We start from the raw sequence: 17,326 nt of genomic DNA on the forward strand, positions 1-17,326 counted from the left end.
TAGTACATGGAGTTATAGCACCCCCTAGTTCCAGCCAAAGGGAGGATAAAAGCTTGCTACTTACAGTGAGTAGAGCTCTGCTTTTAGCCCAAGCAATAGGGGCTGGTGTTGGAGATCCCCAGCTGACAGCCGTGGGGTGGGCATGGTAAGTTACAAAGAGCCTTGGGTGTTTTGGAAAGTGCCTTGGTCCCTTTCATGACCCAGGTTAAATGAAAGGAAAGTGGGAGTCCTTAGCATAGGCATCTGAACTCCAGCCCTGGATCCCACTGGCTTTAACAACAGCCCATTCTGCCTCCAAGGCGCCCCAAGGTAATATATTCTGGAGATGAATTATTACTTTTGCAATGAGTTCAGCTTGCGGTTCCTACTTGCGGTAGTGGTGAGCTGTGTGCACAGCATCGCCTCCCCAAGCCGCATGTAAGCCCAGCCTGAGTACTCCTGTACGCAGCTTCCTCTGAGCCCACCTACAGCTTGCTACCTGCGCTCTGCCTTGCGCATGTCACGTCAGAGTGACTCCTGTGTGTGCGCGCGCCCGTGGCTGCTTGTGTTTGTGCACAGCCTTCGCAATGACAATCTGTTCTGGGGCACAGGCTGTGTAATTGCCCAGCCCAGCTGTTTGCATCAGAGAGTGCTCTGAAACCTAAGTAGTTTGTAGCCCCTGGTGCACAGCTCGCCCAGCAAGGATCACAGACCCAGGAGCAGTTACTCCTCCTGGAGCAAATGGAAATCATCCCTTCCAAGGCTGGGGCAGCTGCTCCCTTCTGCATGCCAATGGGGAACTTGCATGGAGCAACAGAGCTCAAAATCAATAGCAAATAGGAGTATCAAATTCCTCTTTCCGCTCGAGAGGCAATTGCTTCGTGCTCACATGGCAGCTGCTAATTTTTCTATTTACCTTCTGATTTATAAAATTGGGGCCTGTCAACGCCACTCGCAGACACAAAGAGCTCTGTTTTCCCAGGCAACCACTGTGCTTAGAGGCGCTGCATCGTACAGCCAAACCAAACCGTGGGGCTGGAGTGAGGTCAAGGGGCTGGGCCCGCAGGTGGAGTAGCCGGCGGTGGTTCTGATTGTTGTGGGGAACGCGCAGCACCGTTGGGGTGTGATGGCTCCTGGCTAAGTGGAAAGTATTAACCAACACTGTGCATCTCACCCAGGAAAGAGAGCGGGGGGTTGATGCAAAGGAGGGAGGACTAGGAGTGATGGGGGTGAAACCAAGCAAAGGAAAATAACTTGCTAACCCTGCCATCTATTAAACTCTGGAATCATTCTTCCCCACCCCCCACCCAAGGCAGAGGTTGGAGTCCCATCTCTGAGGATGTTTAGAACTAGACTGCACAGAGCCATGAGGAATAGATTGTAAGGAACAGTGGTGCCGTGGCTCCCAGGGATGGACCAGCTGGGATCAGATGCCCCTCTCCATCTCCAACGTTCATAGTTCTGCAATATTGGCCCAAGAGGCCTGCTGGGGGTAGAAAAAGGAGAGAAGGCTTCTTTAAGGAGGGTAGTGTTAGGAGAGAGAGCAGCAAGGAGCCTGAGCTGCATTCTGGAAAGCTGCTGTTGAATAGAGAGGAGGGAAGGGAATCAAGCCGACTGAAGCCCGCCACTCCCAGCCATCATGCCTAGCATCAAACAGCCATTGATCGTTAGCTCTTTGGGCATCACTGAGCATAATATTATTTTAAAAACAGAATCCCCCTTCTCTCCTCCAGTCAAGTGGAGGACACTGCTGTTGGGAAGCTCATAGTCATGTTGCCAGGAGGGGGAGCATGTTCCATGTGACCGGGTCCAAGGTGGCTCTGCATTTTTTGTGGCTGCGAGCAGCCGAGGTTTCACACTCAGCTCAATGGCATTTGTCTGTCCAGCTAGTGCGATAACTTTTGAGTGCCTCGTCCAATCAGTTCCCAGATGCCAGGGAATGTTCAGTGTGAGTGCCGGGGGCCGAACTCCCTTTATTCCCCTGCGGCAGTAGCATGGCAGCCACCATCCAGGACCAAACCAAGGACTTTCTGAGTGAAAACCAGGAATCATAAGTGCTTGAACTAGCTACACTCTGTAGGTGGCAGTTGGAGCAAACTTGCGTCTTCTGTGGATCGGGGACCCAGCACGCACACTGACTAGGGTGACCATAGTTTCCCAAAGGGAAGACGGAACACCCCTGGGCCCGCCCGAGGCCCTCTCCCACCCCGGTGCCTGGGGCTAGCCCAAGCTGCCCCACTGCTCCCCAGTGTGCGGGGCCAGCCTGAGCCCTCCTGCCACCTGCCCACAACCCTCCCTTCCCCCCACAGCCCCCTTCAATCCCATGTGTGGGGCTGGTTCTTTGAGCCTTCCCCCCACCAACCCACCTGTGGTGCTGGCCCGAACACCTCCCTCTCCCCTCCACATGTGGGGCTACCCGAGGCCCCCCTCTCTCCCCTGCAAGCAGGGTGAGCCTGCCGGCGTGAGTTGCTCTCTCCAGCACACCCTGCTGCCCCGCATGTTCCTCTGCATCCCGCCAGGGGTCTCAGACCACTTTTTTGGCAAAACTGTGCATCTGTCCAGTTTGCTCTGCCAACTGATGATCTATTGGCAAGAGCAAATGGGACAAATCAAAAAATTTGTGACAGCCAGGATAGGGCCTAAAAAACGGACTGTCCCGGCCAACACGGGATGTATGGTCACTGTAATACTGACCAGTAGGTTACAGCAGCTCCTCTGAGTCCGGGTTGAGGCCCATGAGGGGAAACCCTGTGCCCTGCTGCTGGCCACGCACTGTGGATTTGCCCTGTGACTAGAAGACTGTAGTCTCCAGGGCTGTCAATATGGCACAGTCACTGTAGAGGAGTCAGTCCCTGACGTGGTGAGACAATTCTTTTCCAGCTCCTCTAACCGAGCGCTGAGGCAGGATCCAGGGACGTAGCCTCCTTGAGAGGCTGAGCCGGGCAGGGCTTTCCCCCTGCCTCGGATGCCGTTTGCTGGGAAGAAGGCACACTGGGACAAAGATCGGAAGAGGCAACCGTGGGCAGGGGAAAAGAGCTGAGAGCAGGACTGCTTCCTTTCACCTTGCTTTTTCCTTTCCAATTCACAGCTGGGTCTGTCCCTCCCTGATACGTTGCGCTGCACCCCGATCTCTCGAGGAGTGTGTCACACGCTTCCAAAAGTTGTGGGAGGGGGCAGGTGCTGGCGGGAAGGGCCATGCGATAGCAGCCTGTTTGGAACCCTCGATAAATGCCCCGGTGCAGCCAGCGTGAAATGAAGAAATATTGCTCCCGGTAAATATTTATTTTATATCAGAAATTAGCATACCAAATGTAATTAGAAAACAACGTCCTGTGTGCGCTCCCCCCACCTTTAGTCTGTCAAACGGCATCTTAGAATAACTAGTCAGAAGGAATGTGGCCTAATTAGCAAGCATTGCAGCCTACTGTCGCCGTTTGATAATTACACTGCAATGAGATTCTGAAATGAGGACGGGGTTTTTTTCTGCCCTTCCCTGGCGGAAGCCAGTGCCGGCTGGTTTTCATTCTCCCCACCTTTATTTTGTCTTCCTCTTTCAGAATGTATTAGAGCCGACGTGCCAGAGCAGCCAAATGCCAGCCTAGGAAAATTGCTGATGAAGGGCCCTGTGAGTGACACCTGGCAGCAATGAAACTGTGTCTAACAGGTTCCTCTGAGGCCCAGCGGGGTGGCAGCTGCTCTGAGCTGAAGCAGAGAAGGGGCAGTCGCCTTGCTGTGCTTCAAGCACATCTGAGCCGCAGTCGGCGGCCTGGGAACTTGGTTGGGATGCTGAAAGGAGGTGAAGGGAAGAAAAAAGGGGAAAGAGAGCTGCCCAAAGCCTCTTGGAGGAGCCAAGGATTTGTTTCTAGAGATTTGGGTCAGGATAAGAAGCCCTAGGAAGAAACAATCCAAAAGGCCTTAGGAAATGTTGCTGATGCCAGTCTTTTTCACAGCAGTTTGGTTAATTATCATCCGTCCATCCATCCATCCATCCATCCATCCATCCAATGTTAAACAGGTTAGAGAGGACATACTATGACTTAAACCCATCAGAAATCACCCCTAAGGAAGAAAGAGCTTGTTTGCACAGCACCTATCACAGTGAGGTCCTAGGTCATGACTAGGTCTCTAGGCGCTGCCATAAGACAAATAGATGATTAGATTAGATGCTTGTGGAAACCTTCCTACCTCTGTTGCTAGAGTCAAAATAATATTTTGCCTTCTCCAAAAAATAAGACATAAACCAGATGTGAGCCCCAGAGCTGCTGAGCCCTTGCTCCCTGCCATCACAAACAACCCCGTCATACAGTCTCATGCATACATTTGTCCAGCACTCTCTTAAAATTAATTGTCTCCCCCCTCCACCTCCTGTTGGAAGGCTTTTCTGGAACCTCACCCCTCTGAGGGTTAGAAACCTTCTAATTTCCAGCCTGAATTTGCTCATGGCCAGTTTATACACATTTGTTCTTGTGCCAACATTCTTTTAGCTTAAATAGCTCTTCTCCATCTCTGGTATTTACCCCCCGCCAATGAGCTCTGCACTTTAATGAACCTAGTGAGATAGGTTGGTTGTCTTCCTATTTTACAGATGGGGAAACTGAGGCAGAGAGCAATTAAGTAACAAGCCTAAAATTATACAGAGAGTCAGTGGCAGAAATGGAAATAGAATTTAGGAATCTGGACTCCACGTCATCTGCTTCAACCCACTAGACTAACTACCCTCCCTTCCACAGCTGGGTAAGGAACCTAGGAGTGCAGGTCCCCATCTCCTGCTCTAATCACTAGAGAACAGCTTCCTCCCCACCCCCAAATAGAGCTATCTCAGAGACTGCCTGATTTTTTTGCCTGATCCCATGTAGTTTGTCACTCTGTGAGATTTGCTCCTTGGCAGTGAAATTGTGTGTGTAGCAGGAAGCCATGCAACAGGGCAGTTGGGCAAGGTTGTAGGCAGAAGGGTTACAGTGAAGCAGCCAGAAAGCCAAGGAAACTTTAGAGATAACCTGATGGGCTGTTTATTCTCCCAGGAAGTACTTGTCTCCCTGATTGCAACAGCCTAGTCATCTCCACTGCAAGTGACCCCAAACTCCCAGCATGGAAACTCCTTAGCACAGGTGGGGAATAAGCCCTAGGCTGGGGGTGACTGAAGAGGCCATGTGTCTGTTTTCATGCGAACGCTCCTGGGGAACACAGACAAAGGGGAAGGGAGAGGCAGAAAATATCAGAGAAACAGAATTGCTTGCAATGGAAACAGCTTCTCCAGAGGCTCTTTAGAATGACGCTTTTTATGAGACCAGGGCAAAGCAACTGACAAAGGAAGGGGCGGTACTCTGCAGTGGGGAACAAGGTTGCTAAGGGGTTAAGAATTTGGAGACTCCAACAGCAGACCGGATCATGCGGGGATGAGCTACTGAGGCGTTAATGAACACCGAGGCTCTAATGCTCCTTGGCTCCTTGGCTCCTTGTCCTTTGGGGCAGCTCAGTGGGTACTGATCCAGGGGTTATTGGTGGTAACCCTAAGCTTGGCAGTAAAGAGTACCAGGGTCAGGGCAAATCTGAGCAGTCAGCCTGCAACTGTGACATGGGGGAGGAGCCTCCCCACAGCCTGAAGGGAGGGAAAGACAAGGGGATCAGCAAGGAGGGACACTCTGGGACCCCAGTCCCAGAGGAGGGAGGAGATGGGCCATCTCTATGGCTCTGAGGAGATCCCACCTGGGATACAGAGCTCAGCTCTGGTCACCTCAGTCTCAGTGACTTCATATCCTAGGAGCAGGGACAGGAGAGACCCCGTCTATACTGCTCTAGTGAGACTCTGCCCGGGATCCCATGCTCAGCTCTGGGCCCCACAAAGATAATGACAAAATGGAGGAATCTCCGAGAAGAGCCACAAATGCTGTCGGGGGCTGGAGGGACCCAGTTTATAAGAGGAGATTAAAAGAGCTAAATAACTTGTAGCCGCCCACTCCTCAGACAGATTTGCTGGGTGGAGGTGGTGGGAGGGGGCGTATATGCAAATTCAAAAGGCAACAAAGCGGTTTTATGTTTTTAATTTATCATTGTAATAGTTTAATGCCCTACAAACAGGTTCCCTGGTGTAAACCTGCCCTAAGGGGGTGCAGTCCCACGGAGCTTGAGGGTTGTGAGTTGCCCTGTATCACTCCAACACAATGAGAGAAGCCCAGAGCCATGCTCAGTGCTTGGATACATAGATGGTTCTGACGGTGCTGGTTCAAATTTTGGGCCGAGGTTCAGGTCAGTCTTTATTTTTTTCCAAACTGGCTCAGCCAGCCCTAGTAACAAACCCTGCCTTGTCCTATGAGCCTCCCATGGTGAAGTGCATGCTGGGAAATCCATCAGTTTCCCCTGCTCCCCTCCCACTGTAGCCACTTGGGGCCAGATTTTCAAAGTTATTTAAACTGTAGGCATGTAAAGATGCAGATGGGTGCCTAGTGGGGTTTTCAAAAAGCGCCTAGGTGCCTAACTCCCATTGATGTCAAGGGGTGCCAAGAGGAGCGGAGGCAGGAGAGGGAGTATGATCAGCGAGGGAGAGGGCCCGCTGGGGTGCTCTGTCTGCTGGGACACAGGTTTCCGGAGGAACATCAATGAACCCTAATTCCCCATAATGACTGTGACGGGGGAGCTCCATGCAGCCTGATTTGCATCCGCTCCTATCTCCTTCATCTCTCCTGCTTTCTTCTTAATTACTCCGGCTTTGTTAATGTAATTGGCTGTGCCTCAATTGCTCTCTGAATCGCTGTCAAAGGCCTCACCACAACTGCTTGGAAGCTCCCTCGCCATCCGTAACAGGGTCTAGGCCTTTCAAGGATGAAGGAGTTGCTGGAGGCTGGGCCCTGCTTAGTCTGTGTCCCTACCAGCTTGCTTTGCTTATATAGAACAATCCTCCCTGTTCTGAGTTAGCTGCCTCCAGGTTGAGGAGCGACAGCTATTCCATAGGAGAGGGTCTTTGTTAACCCAAGGGTCTTGCTTGGAGGATCCGGTGGTACTCCTGCCTTTCTGGAAAGTCCTTCCCTCACTCTGAGAGGGCCGATAGGATCTCTGCAGTGCTACTGCAGCTGCCCCAGGCACTGGCTTTCTAATTGCTGTGCGCGGCTGGGTTCTTCTGGGGCTCCAGCAGGGTGGGCGATTGAATAGAAAGAGGGCTGGTGTTTCATTTAAGTCATTAGAAAGCTCCTTGGGGAGAAGAGATGGAGAGAGGGAGGGGGAGAGAGCGAAAGAGCAAGAGGGGAGGGGTGTGAAGGAGAGTGTGAAGAAAAGGGGAGTGAGGGAAAGAGCCAGCGAAAGACAGGAAGAGAGTGGAAATGGGTGAGGGAAAGAAGAGGAGAGAGGGAAGTGTGAGAGAGGAGATGGAGGATGTGACGGGATGGGAGTGGGGGGGTCTTTGCTGGGCGCGTGGTTCCACCTCCCCACCCCGGCGACCAGTGTGTGCTGCCTGTGCATTCTGCAGCCATCCTGCCATCCTAGGGAAGTCATCATGGGCTCCTGCCTCAGGCCGGCTCCCCGCCGGCTCCTATTGTGGGCTTTTTTGCCTCCCCCTCAGCCTGCTCCCTCGCTAAGAATAGCAAGGGGACTCTCAGATTTTCTTGTGAGTCTATGTTACTGCAGCAAGACACATTAATGTGGCAGCAAGATGCTCAGGTTACAGGGGGCGGAGCATTGGCCCCTCAAGTCGAGAGGCCCAGGAGATTCTATTCACAATGTGGGATATTAGGGCACTGAAACCTCTTGAACTGTTCATGCAAGACATGATGAAATGGTGAGGCTCTCCCAAAGCCAGCTGCTCTCCTGAGCTTTCCCTTACCTGGAAGAGATTCCCCTTTCCAGTTTGGAACCCATTGCTGAGAGAGGGGGGTTCTGAGTCAGAGACTCAGATTTGTCCTCTCGCACCCCCAGTGCATGAGGTTGAGGTTCTGGTTTGGGCCTGGATCTGGTATTCTGTCTCTTGCAGAGGCCAGTAACTCATTTCCCCAGCGGGAGGAATCCCTCCCACAGTGCAGCTGGCCAGTGTGCAGTGGTCTGACACAGGGTGGAGAGAAGGGACTCCTCCCTGCCCCCTGGGGGAAATCAGTTTGTGCCCCGAACCATGAGGTTTGATGGCCCCACCTCAGTGCACAGCCCTGTTCAGCCCTTTTGCCATACCCAGCTCCAGAGCTGCTGACTCTCCAGACTCCTGTGGCCAGGGGCGGCTCCAGACACCAGCACGCCAAGCGCGTGCCTGGGGCAGCAAGCCACGGGGGGCGCTCTGCCGGTTGCTGCGAGGGCGGCAGGCAGGCTGCCTTTGGTGGCATGCCTGCAGAGGGTCCGCTGGTCCCACGGCTTTGGCGGACCTCCTGCAGGCATGCCGCTGAATCCGGAGGACCAGGGACCTCCCACAGGCAAGCCACCGAAGGCAGCCAGCCTGCCTGTAGCGGTGAGTTTCACAGCTCGCCCCCATGCTCCCTGTGCTGCTTCAGAGTAAAGATTCAAACCCCTCATGGCACCACTGATTTGTGTCCAAACCCAGAGACTGCTTCTGAGGGGTGTCCCGGAGCCAGACGCTACAGGTACAGCTGCTGCCAATGGAAATGTCAGCAGATTAGGGGGATTAGCGAGAAGATCCTGCGCGGATGAGATGAAACAGCAGAGAACATTGCTGAAATGGTTTAGTGTTCCTTTCTGCAGGGGGGATTCTAGTGCACCAGGACTCTAAAGACTGTGTGTGTCTGTGTCTGTTTCTCTCTGCCCCAGCCCCTTCCATCTTTGTCTCTCTCTCTGTGGCAGAGGGCTTGAGCAGAATCAGACCATTGTTCAACTTGCACAATAATATGAATGTCCTTTCCCATCAGCAGAAGGGAGCCAGCTTCCCTTAGGAGTGGTGCAGCAGCAGGAAGGAGTCTGTGCCCACCCCACCCCCACAGTGCTATCGCCCACCGCTGTCTCGGCTAAACCAGCTTAGCTGCCAAATGCACCGTTTGAAAATGTGTTTTATTTCAATTTTGACCTCGTTGCCAGCAGCAGATCAGCCTCCCCTACCTGCCTTCTTTTCCTCTGCTTGCTTCTCTCTGCCTCCCTCCTCTCTTTCTTTTCTGCTCCCCTCTCCCTTTCTCTCTGTCTACTTGCTCTCCCACTCAGGTGTTCTCCTTGCCCTGTCTCTCTGTGTCTCTCTTGCGTTACTGTCACTCTTGCTGTATGCGCGTGCTGCTCTCTCTCTCTCCCTATCCATACTGATTGGGTGTCTCTATTTCCCCCTGTTCTCATTAGATTCAGCCTTAAGCCCTGCACTGCAGATCCAGGGAGTGTGTGGTCTGGGAATCAGTAGCCCAAATCACGCGGGCCCCTGTCCTGTGCACGCATGAACCCCACAGCAGTTAATGGAGCTGCATGTGGGCTTGTCCAGCGGGTGCAACAGGACCCCTGGAAGCGAAGACCATGCTGGGTTCTGATCTTGCTGCCACACGCTCTTGGCCTCATCCTGAGAACCCCACTGACTCCAGGGGAAGTTGTGGGTACTCAGGTCTGCTCAGGGTCAGGCCTGCTCTCCTCTCAAGGCCGCTGCCCTTACGTTTAGCTCAGTTGAGCAGCTGAACTTCCCCCAAGCAGGCAAGTCACTGTCCCTTCTTCCTCTCCCTTGGCAGCTGGCTTCCTGGGCTGGCTGGAGCCCTCTCCTTTGTGCACTCTAACTCCTCACCTTCTTCTCTTCAGTCTGCTTCCCTCTCCTCAGGCCAAGGGAGGTGAGCTGACAGCTTTCCAAGGAGCAGGGAGAGGGGGATGGGAGAAGAGAAGGGGATAGCAAGAGAGAAGTCATGCTCAGGTAGAACCAGCCCTGGCGATTCAGAGTATGGAGACCCAGGCTCCGAAGGACTCTCCCATGGTAAACTGAGTCATTCACATATTCCTTGCAAATTCCAGCACCAACATTGCTCTCAGGGAGGATAACATTAGTTTGCTGTCTTGCCATGGGCGGGGAGTGTATCGGTCCCCTACGTCCTCTTGATTTGCATACTAACTACATCAAAAACCTTTCGCCAACCCTCACCAATGTGCAGCTAATTCTGGGGTAGAACGTGGCAGCTGTTTAATAGCGAAATGACCCAAACTAGAATAGCCAGGATTTAAGGCTAACACCCTCCTCTTGCAAATGCGCCAAGGGAGTTGTTAATTATTTATATTGTAGATCACAGCACCATTAGCTCTTTGGGACAGGGTCTGAAATTTATTATGTGTTTGTACAGCACCTAGTACACTGGGGCCCAACTTACTTTGGCCTTTAGGCACTACTGCAATATAAAGGTTAAATAATAATAATGCTGCTAATAATTGTGCTAGGGACTGAACGTTCACATAGTAACAAACACATTTTTCCCTGAAGTGCTTATAATTGGAAGCAGTAGAAATTTTTTGTTTGAAAACATTTTTTGGATGAAAAATTGCCTTTTTTTCCCCCAAAGCAAAAGTTTTTGCAAAAAATTTTCATTTCAGTCAAATTTTCTGGGTTTTGATTGAAAAAGAACCCCACAAACATTTTTAGTCCTCTTTTTTTTTCTTCTTGTCCTCCCTCCCCCGTCCCCATTTTCTATTTTCTTATGGAAGGGGGAATAAAGGAGAGACAGGAAAAAACTGAGAAATGTTTTGCTTTCTCTCTTTGTTGAAAAACTGAAATGTTTACAGAGAAAATTTGGAAGAAAAATGCATTTCTTTTTGCAGTTTTCAGCAAAAAAAAATGATTACTATCTCTTGGCCAACTCTACTTACAATCTAAATGGATGACATGGGCAAAGCGCAGGAGAAAGGAAATACCATTATGTCTAGTTTACAGAAGCAAAGACTGAGGCGTAGAAAGATTAAGTGATTTGCGCCAGGTCACACAGCAAGCCCACAGCAGAGCTGGGAGCTAAAGCCAGGCCACTGTCTTAATCACTTCGTAGATTCCCAGGCCAGAAGGGACCATTGTGATAATCTGGTCTGACCCCCACATACAGCACAGGCCAGAGAACTGCTCCAGAATAATATAAAAAGCAGATCGTTCAGAAAAACATCTATTGCCAGCAGGGCCGCCCAGAGGATTCCAGGGGCCCGGGGTCTTCGGTGGCGGGGGGCCCTTCCGTTCCGGGACCCGCCGCCGAAGTGCCCCAAAGACCCGCGGCGGGAGCCCCCCGCCGAAGTGCAGCCCAGTCTTCGGTGGTAATTCGGCGGCAGGGGCCCTTCCGTTCCGGGACCCGCTGCCGAAGTGCCCCGAAGACCCGCGGCGGGAGCCCCCCGCCGCCGAATTACCGCCGAAGCGGGACCCGCCGCCGAAGTGCAGCCCAGTCTTCGGCGGTAATTCGGCGGCCGGGGGGGGTCCCTGCCGCGGGTCTTTGGGGCACTTCGGCAGCGGGTCCCGGAACGGAAGGGCCCCCTGCCGCCGAATTACCACCGAAGACTGGGCTGCACGTCGGCGGCGGGTCCCGCTTCGGCGGTAATTCGTCAGTGGGGGGGTCCTTCCGCCCCGGAGCAGAAGGACCCCCCGCCGGCGAAGACCGGGAGCGAAGAAGCTCCTGTGCCCTCTTGCCCCGCCCCCTCTGGGCGGCCCTGACCCTATCCACCCCCCCCAGAACACCCACAATCCAACCCCCCCCATTCCCTGCCCCCTGACCGCTCCCCCAACCTCTGCCCCCTCCCTGTGCCCTGACTGTCCCCAGGACTCCCTGCCCTTTAGCCAACCCCCCGGCCCCAGCCTCTTACCCCCGGCTCCCTCCTCACCCAGAGTCTCAGCGCCTCGCTGAACAGCCGCAGCGTGTCTCCGGCGGGGCCTGAGCTCCGTCCCGCTCAAAGCCGCGTGGTCAGGGGGCGGGGCTGCGAGCGCCACGCCGAGCGGAGGCAGCTGAGTTCAGCCCCGCCCCCTGACCACGCGGCTCTGAGCGGGGCGGGGCTCAGGGGCCCTGGCTAAGACACGCTGCGGCGCTGTCTGAGGACGCCGCTTGATGCGCTAGGGCTCCAGGAGAGGGGCGGAGGCGGGAGCCTCAGCTGTTCTCTTGGGGGGCCCCTGCGGGGCCCGGGGCAAATTGCCCCCTTTGCCCCCCCCCTCTGGGCGGTTCTGATTGCCAGTGATGGAGAATCCACCATGGCCCTTGGTAAATTGATCCAATGGTTAATTACTCTGACTGTCAAAAATTTGCACCTTATTTCCAGTCTGTATTTGCCTTGCTTTGACTTCCAGACATTGGATCGTGTTGTACCTTTCTCTGCTAGCTTGAAGAGCAGGGCCTCCCAGAGCGGGGAGGCAAGTGGGGCAATTTGCCCCAGGCCCCGGGCCCCACAGGGGCCCCCACAAGAATATAGTATTCTATAGTATTGCAACTTTTTTTTATGGAAGGGACCCTGAAATTGCTTTGCCCCAGGCCCCCTGAACCTCTGGGCGGCCCTGTCAAAGAGCCCATTATTAAAAGTTTGGTCCCCTTGTAGATACTTTCAGAGTGATCGTCACCCCCAACCCTTCTCTTTGTTAAACTAAACAGATTGAGCTCCTTGAGTCTATCTCTATAAGGCATGTTTTCTAATCCTTTAATCATACTCCTGGCTTTTCTCTGATCCCTCTCCAATTTATCAACATCCTTCTTGAATTGTGGGCACATGGACTGGACACACTATTCCAGCAGCGGTCACACCAGTGCCAAATACAGCGGTAAAATAACCTTTCTCCTCCTATTCGAGATTCCCATGTTTATATATCCAAGGATCATTTTAGCTCTTTTGGCCACAGCATTGGGAGCTCATCTTCAGCTGATTATCCATCATGACCCCCAAATGTGTTTCAGAGTCCCTGCTTCCCTGGATAGAGTCCCTCATCCTGTAGCTGTATTCTTTGTTACTAATGCATACGTTTACATTTAGCAGTAAAAAGCATATATTATTTGCTTGCACATAGTTTGCCAATTGATCCAGATTGCTCTGTATCAGTGACCTGTCCACTCCCCCAATTTACCAATCATCTGCAAACTTTATCAGTGATGATTTTATGTTCTCCTCCAGGTCACTGATAAAACTGTTAAATAGTGTAAGGCCAAGAACTGATCCTGTGGGACCCCACTGGAAATGCACTCGCTTGAAGATGATTCCCTGTTTACAATTACATTGTGAGAGCTCATCAGTTAGCCAGTGTTTAATCGATTTCATATCTGCCATTTTAATTTTGACCATTCCTCTTTCATAGTGACAAGATCTTCATAGCCTGCCAGCGAAGGGACGTGCTGGCACATGGGTGGGAAATCACCAATGTATGTCGGAGATGCTTGGAACATAGAATCATCGAAATTCAGGCCTGGAAGGGACCTCCAAAGGGCATCGAGTCCAATCCCCTGCACTGAGGCAGGAGTGCTATCAAATCTACAGCCACAAATTGGGAAGACAGGAGGTGACCTGTCCACTGTAGTTTTGCCTCTTTGCCCAGTGGTCCACTCACGTCTCACTCGCTCAGCAGGGTGAGGCCTGGTCAGTGGTGCTGGTCAGCAGTAAGCTGGGCTCTTCTCTCTCTAAACCAGTGCCTAAGCATGGTGCTAGGGCGTGTTGTTCTTTGTTGAGTCAGAACCACTTGTGGTCAAAGAGTTGGTGGTGCTAGCCTGGGTGTTGTGGCTAAGTCTGATTTGGGTAGTTACAGGCTTCCAATCTAAATTCCCTGTTGCTGTTTTTCAGCTAGATACAGTATTCCCGTCTCATCCTAAATTGCTGCGTGGCTGTTGAACGGCTCCCATGTTCCACCCTGGAAGGGGCTGCATTTCAGTGGTTGGTACAGAGACCCTTGTCTATGGTTTGTAATCAGTCAGTTGAATCTGTGGATCATTCTGGTTCTGTAGAAATACAAGATACTATTTCCATGGTGGTCTCCTGTCCCTTCCTCAGACACCCTACTCTCGTTCTCACCCCTTGGCTGGCATTTCACCCTCGTCCTAATCACTTCTTGCACTAGGGGGCGCTTGGGAGACTGGATAAGAGCAAAGATGAAAGGAAATGTCTGTAACTGGGTGAAAAATGTGGTTTAATTGCTGGAACTCGGAAAGGTTTCCAGAGCTTGTAACATGAACCTTATCAAACAAGGGAAGTTTTCAGCTTAATTGCTCTCCTGGGCAGGCTTGCTCCTTAATTAGAAAACATTTTAACGCTCTCCCACTCCACTCCCTGCTGATAAAAACACCCTGTAGTAGGAAATAGACAATAGCCATCTTCAGTGCCTTGTTCTATACACACACAGTGTCCCTCTCCCTTTGCATTGAGTCCATATTCTTCTCTCTGACTCTTTTAGGGTGCTGTATAGTCTGGAACAATAGACTTCTCCAGAGTCTGGAGGAGTGAGGAGGTTACCCCAAATTGACAGCATTTTTGGTGGGGGTCTCTTCTTTGCACTTCTGGTGCTCTGCCATTCCCTTCAAGCCAAATAGGTGGCAGCTGAAAACAAGATGTTTGTAGGGCCGAGAGGCTGGCTGAATTTGAGGAGCGGGGTGGAACCCTGGAGGGCTGCTGGGAGCAGGAGGGCAGGACGAGATTCTTGGCTAGAATGATTCCCTTTCCTCCCTTCGCCCTGCTGTCACAACCCACTCCTCTCTGGGACACGCACTTCCTGCAGGCTGTAATACTCGGGTCTTAGTTTGGTTGCTGGGTTTAGTGCAGGAGTGCTGGGTAGTGGTTTAGTGTGGGGGTGCTGGGTGGCCCTACCTTCTGGCTGCCAATATTGCTCCCGTTCCCCCCAGATATGTACACTCCATGTGGCCCTTCCCTACCCCCCAACTCTTTGCTGCTTGAAGCCCTCCCAGAGGACTAATGGCTTGAGGCTGTACTGGGTTAAATGTAAGACATGTCAAAGGGGCGGGGGAAAGAGGGGTAAATCTTATTCACTTTCCATGTTCCTGCCAAATCAATGTCTCTCCCTCTGGCTTTTCCTCTCGAGTCGGTGGAGACATGTACACTACTGCTTCCTTGTGAAAGCAAAGCCAATGTAGCAGCTCCATTCGGCTGTCGGGAAGCCAAGCGCCCCTGGGCTGCCTCTTCCTGCCCCAGAATTTATCCCAGCGCCTGCCTTTCCCTAGCCCAGCCGTGATTTTCCACTCGGCAAGCTCCACAAACATTTTAATTTCATGCCCGGTTGTCGTTGCTGGTTTGTAAAACATCTGAATTATATTAGCACTGTTTAAGAGTGTGTCAGGCAGAGAAGCTGCAGCCTCCAGTGGTTGCCTATTCCAGATGGTTAAGTGACAAATCTCACTTCTGATGTCTTAACTAAAGAGGTAAAGTAGGAAAAAAATAGCAAACAGCAAGCGGAAACCCACCAGATCTGAAACTGCGGCAGGTGGGGCAGGGACAAGATGGCGGTTAATCCAGACTGAAAGGAACACACAGCAGGTGTTGCTTCCTTCAGGGATGTCATGGGACTTTTTCCCTCCCTGAGACCTGTTGAAAGGAATTGCTTTCTCTCAACGATGCACGAAGCAATAAACATCTAACACACATGCAGAGCCTGGTCCTGTGAGGTCTCATTGACCACAGAACTGTGCAGGATCAGGCCCCATTGTCTGTCTCCAGCAAGAACTGGGGTTTTCTGTTTGAACTTCCCTTTTGTTTGGGTTTTATTTTCAGTCACTATTTGTATTACAGTAGTGTCCAAAGGCCCCCATTGAGAGCCTTACCCAAGGTGCTGTACACACACATGCGGAGTGGAAAACAATCACGGGCCCAAAGAGCTTATCATTGAGATAGACAAGACAGACCAAGGGTGGGGAAGGGAAACTGAGGCACAGAGTAACATGACAAGCCCACGCTCACACAGCAGGTCTGTAGCAGAGCCATGAATAGAAACCAGTTGACTCCTAGCCATTGTCCCATTGACTGAACTACATTGCCTCACTAAGTACAATGTTTTTTTGAAATATGACACTTGTGTCCTCGCTAGTGTTTTTGGTGCACTTACAGCATGATAACCTACTACTGCTGCCCACTGCTGAAGTTATTCCTTTAGCTCAACTGGGAGAGATGTGTCTAGTAATGATAAAAGTCTCGGGTTCAAACTCTGCTGCCAACCTATACTAGGAGTCTTTAGATGAGTACATCACAAAATAGTGTGTGTGTATAAAAGGATCCCTTTTTTAACTCTTGAGATGCAGCTGACTTTCAGTTGGAACATGGCAGTTGATTAAATAGCACACAGAGGTTTAGGACAGGAAGTGAAGAGAAATGCTGTGTGCAACTGATACTGCAGAGGGGAGGTAGGACCGGTACTTAATTTGTAATGAAAGAGGTGCTGGGGCTCAAGCAATTTTTTTACACTCATAACTGATGCAGGAAACCCAGAGGTGCCAGGGCTATGAACTGAGAAGCCCAGAGGTGCTGAGGCTCAGCCCTGGCAAGCCCTGGTGCAAATTGAGCACTGGGTAGGGCCCATAGGGAGGTAGAAGGGAATTACACAGGCTGGAATTTGGTTAGGACACTGGGGGTAACAACCCAACTGTTCTGAAAGCGCCATAGGACATGTAGTGATCACAAGCAGTTAGAACTTTGGGGTTGTGTCTGACCTGAAACCAGCAGCACGGTGCCCCCTGTGCTGACTCAGAGTCAAGAGCACTCCCAATGTGTAACCAACACTGCTTCCTGCAGCACCTGGGTTTTCATGAGTGTCCCATCCAGGGGCGGCTCTAGCCATTTCGCCGCCCCAAGCACGGCGGCACACAGCGGGGGGGCGCTCTGCCGGTCGCCGGTCCCGTGGCTCTGGTGGACCTCCCGCAGACGTGCCTGTGGAGGGTCCGCTGGTCCCGTGGTTCTGGTGGACCTCCCGCAGGCACGCCTGTGGATGCTCCACCGAAGCCGCGGGACCAACGGACCCTCCGCAGGGACAACTGTGGGAGGTCCACCGGAGCCGCCTGCCACCCTCCCGGCGACCGACAGAGCGCCCCCCGTGGCATGCCGCCCCACGCACGCGCTTGGCGTGCTGGGGCCTGGAGCCGCCCCTGGTCCCATCCAGGCACTAGTCTGACCATGAGCTCTCACAGAGAGAGTGGCCTGTCTCATGTCTCTAACAGCTGTATGGCAGACCCATTGAGAGAAATTTGGACCCCTGGTACATCACGTTCGCTGGGGCCCCACTCCCTCCCATTTCATCCCATTTACAGATGTTTTGGGGGCCTGCCTGAGCTCGCAGCCCCAGTATAATTTGTCTGCCTTTCTCCCCTCTCATCAGCCCACAAAAGTGTTCCCGGGCCACAGGGCAGAAAATGCATGAGGTAAATGCCGAGAGCCCGTTTCCTTGTATCCTAACAATACCATTCCTCTTGCTATAGTTACAGTTGTCTGGGTCTGCAAGATAACCCCCCGCCACCACCCTAGGCCACAAGTGAAA

This window comes from Mauremys mutica, chromosome 3 (genome assembly GCF_020497125.1).
Source record: "Mauremys mutica isolate MM-2020 ecotype Southern chromosome 3, ASM2049712v1, whole genome shotgun sequence".
Taxonomy (NCBI): domain Eukaryota; kingdom Metazoa; phylum Chordata; order Testudines; family Geoemydidae; genus Mauremys; species Mauremys mutica.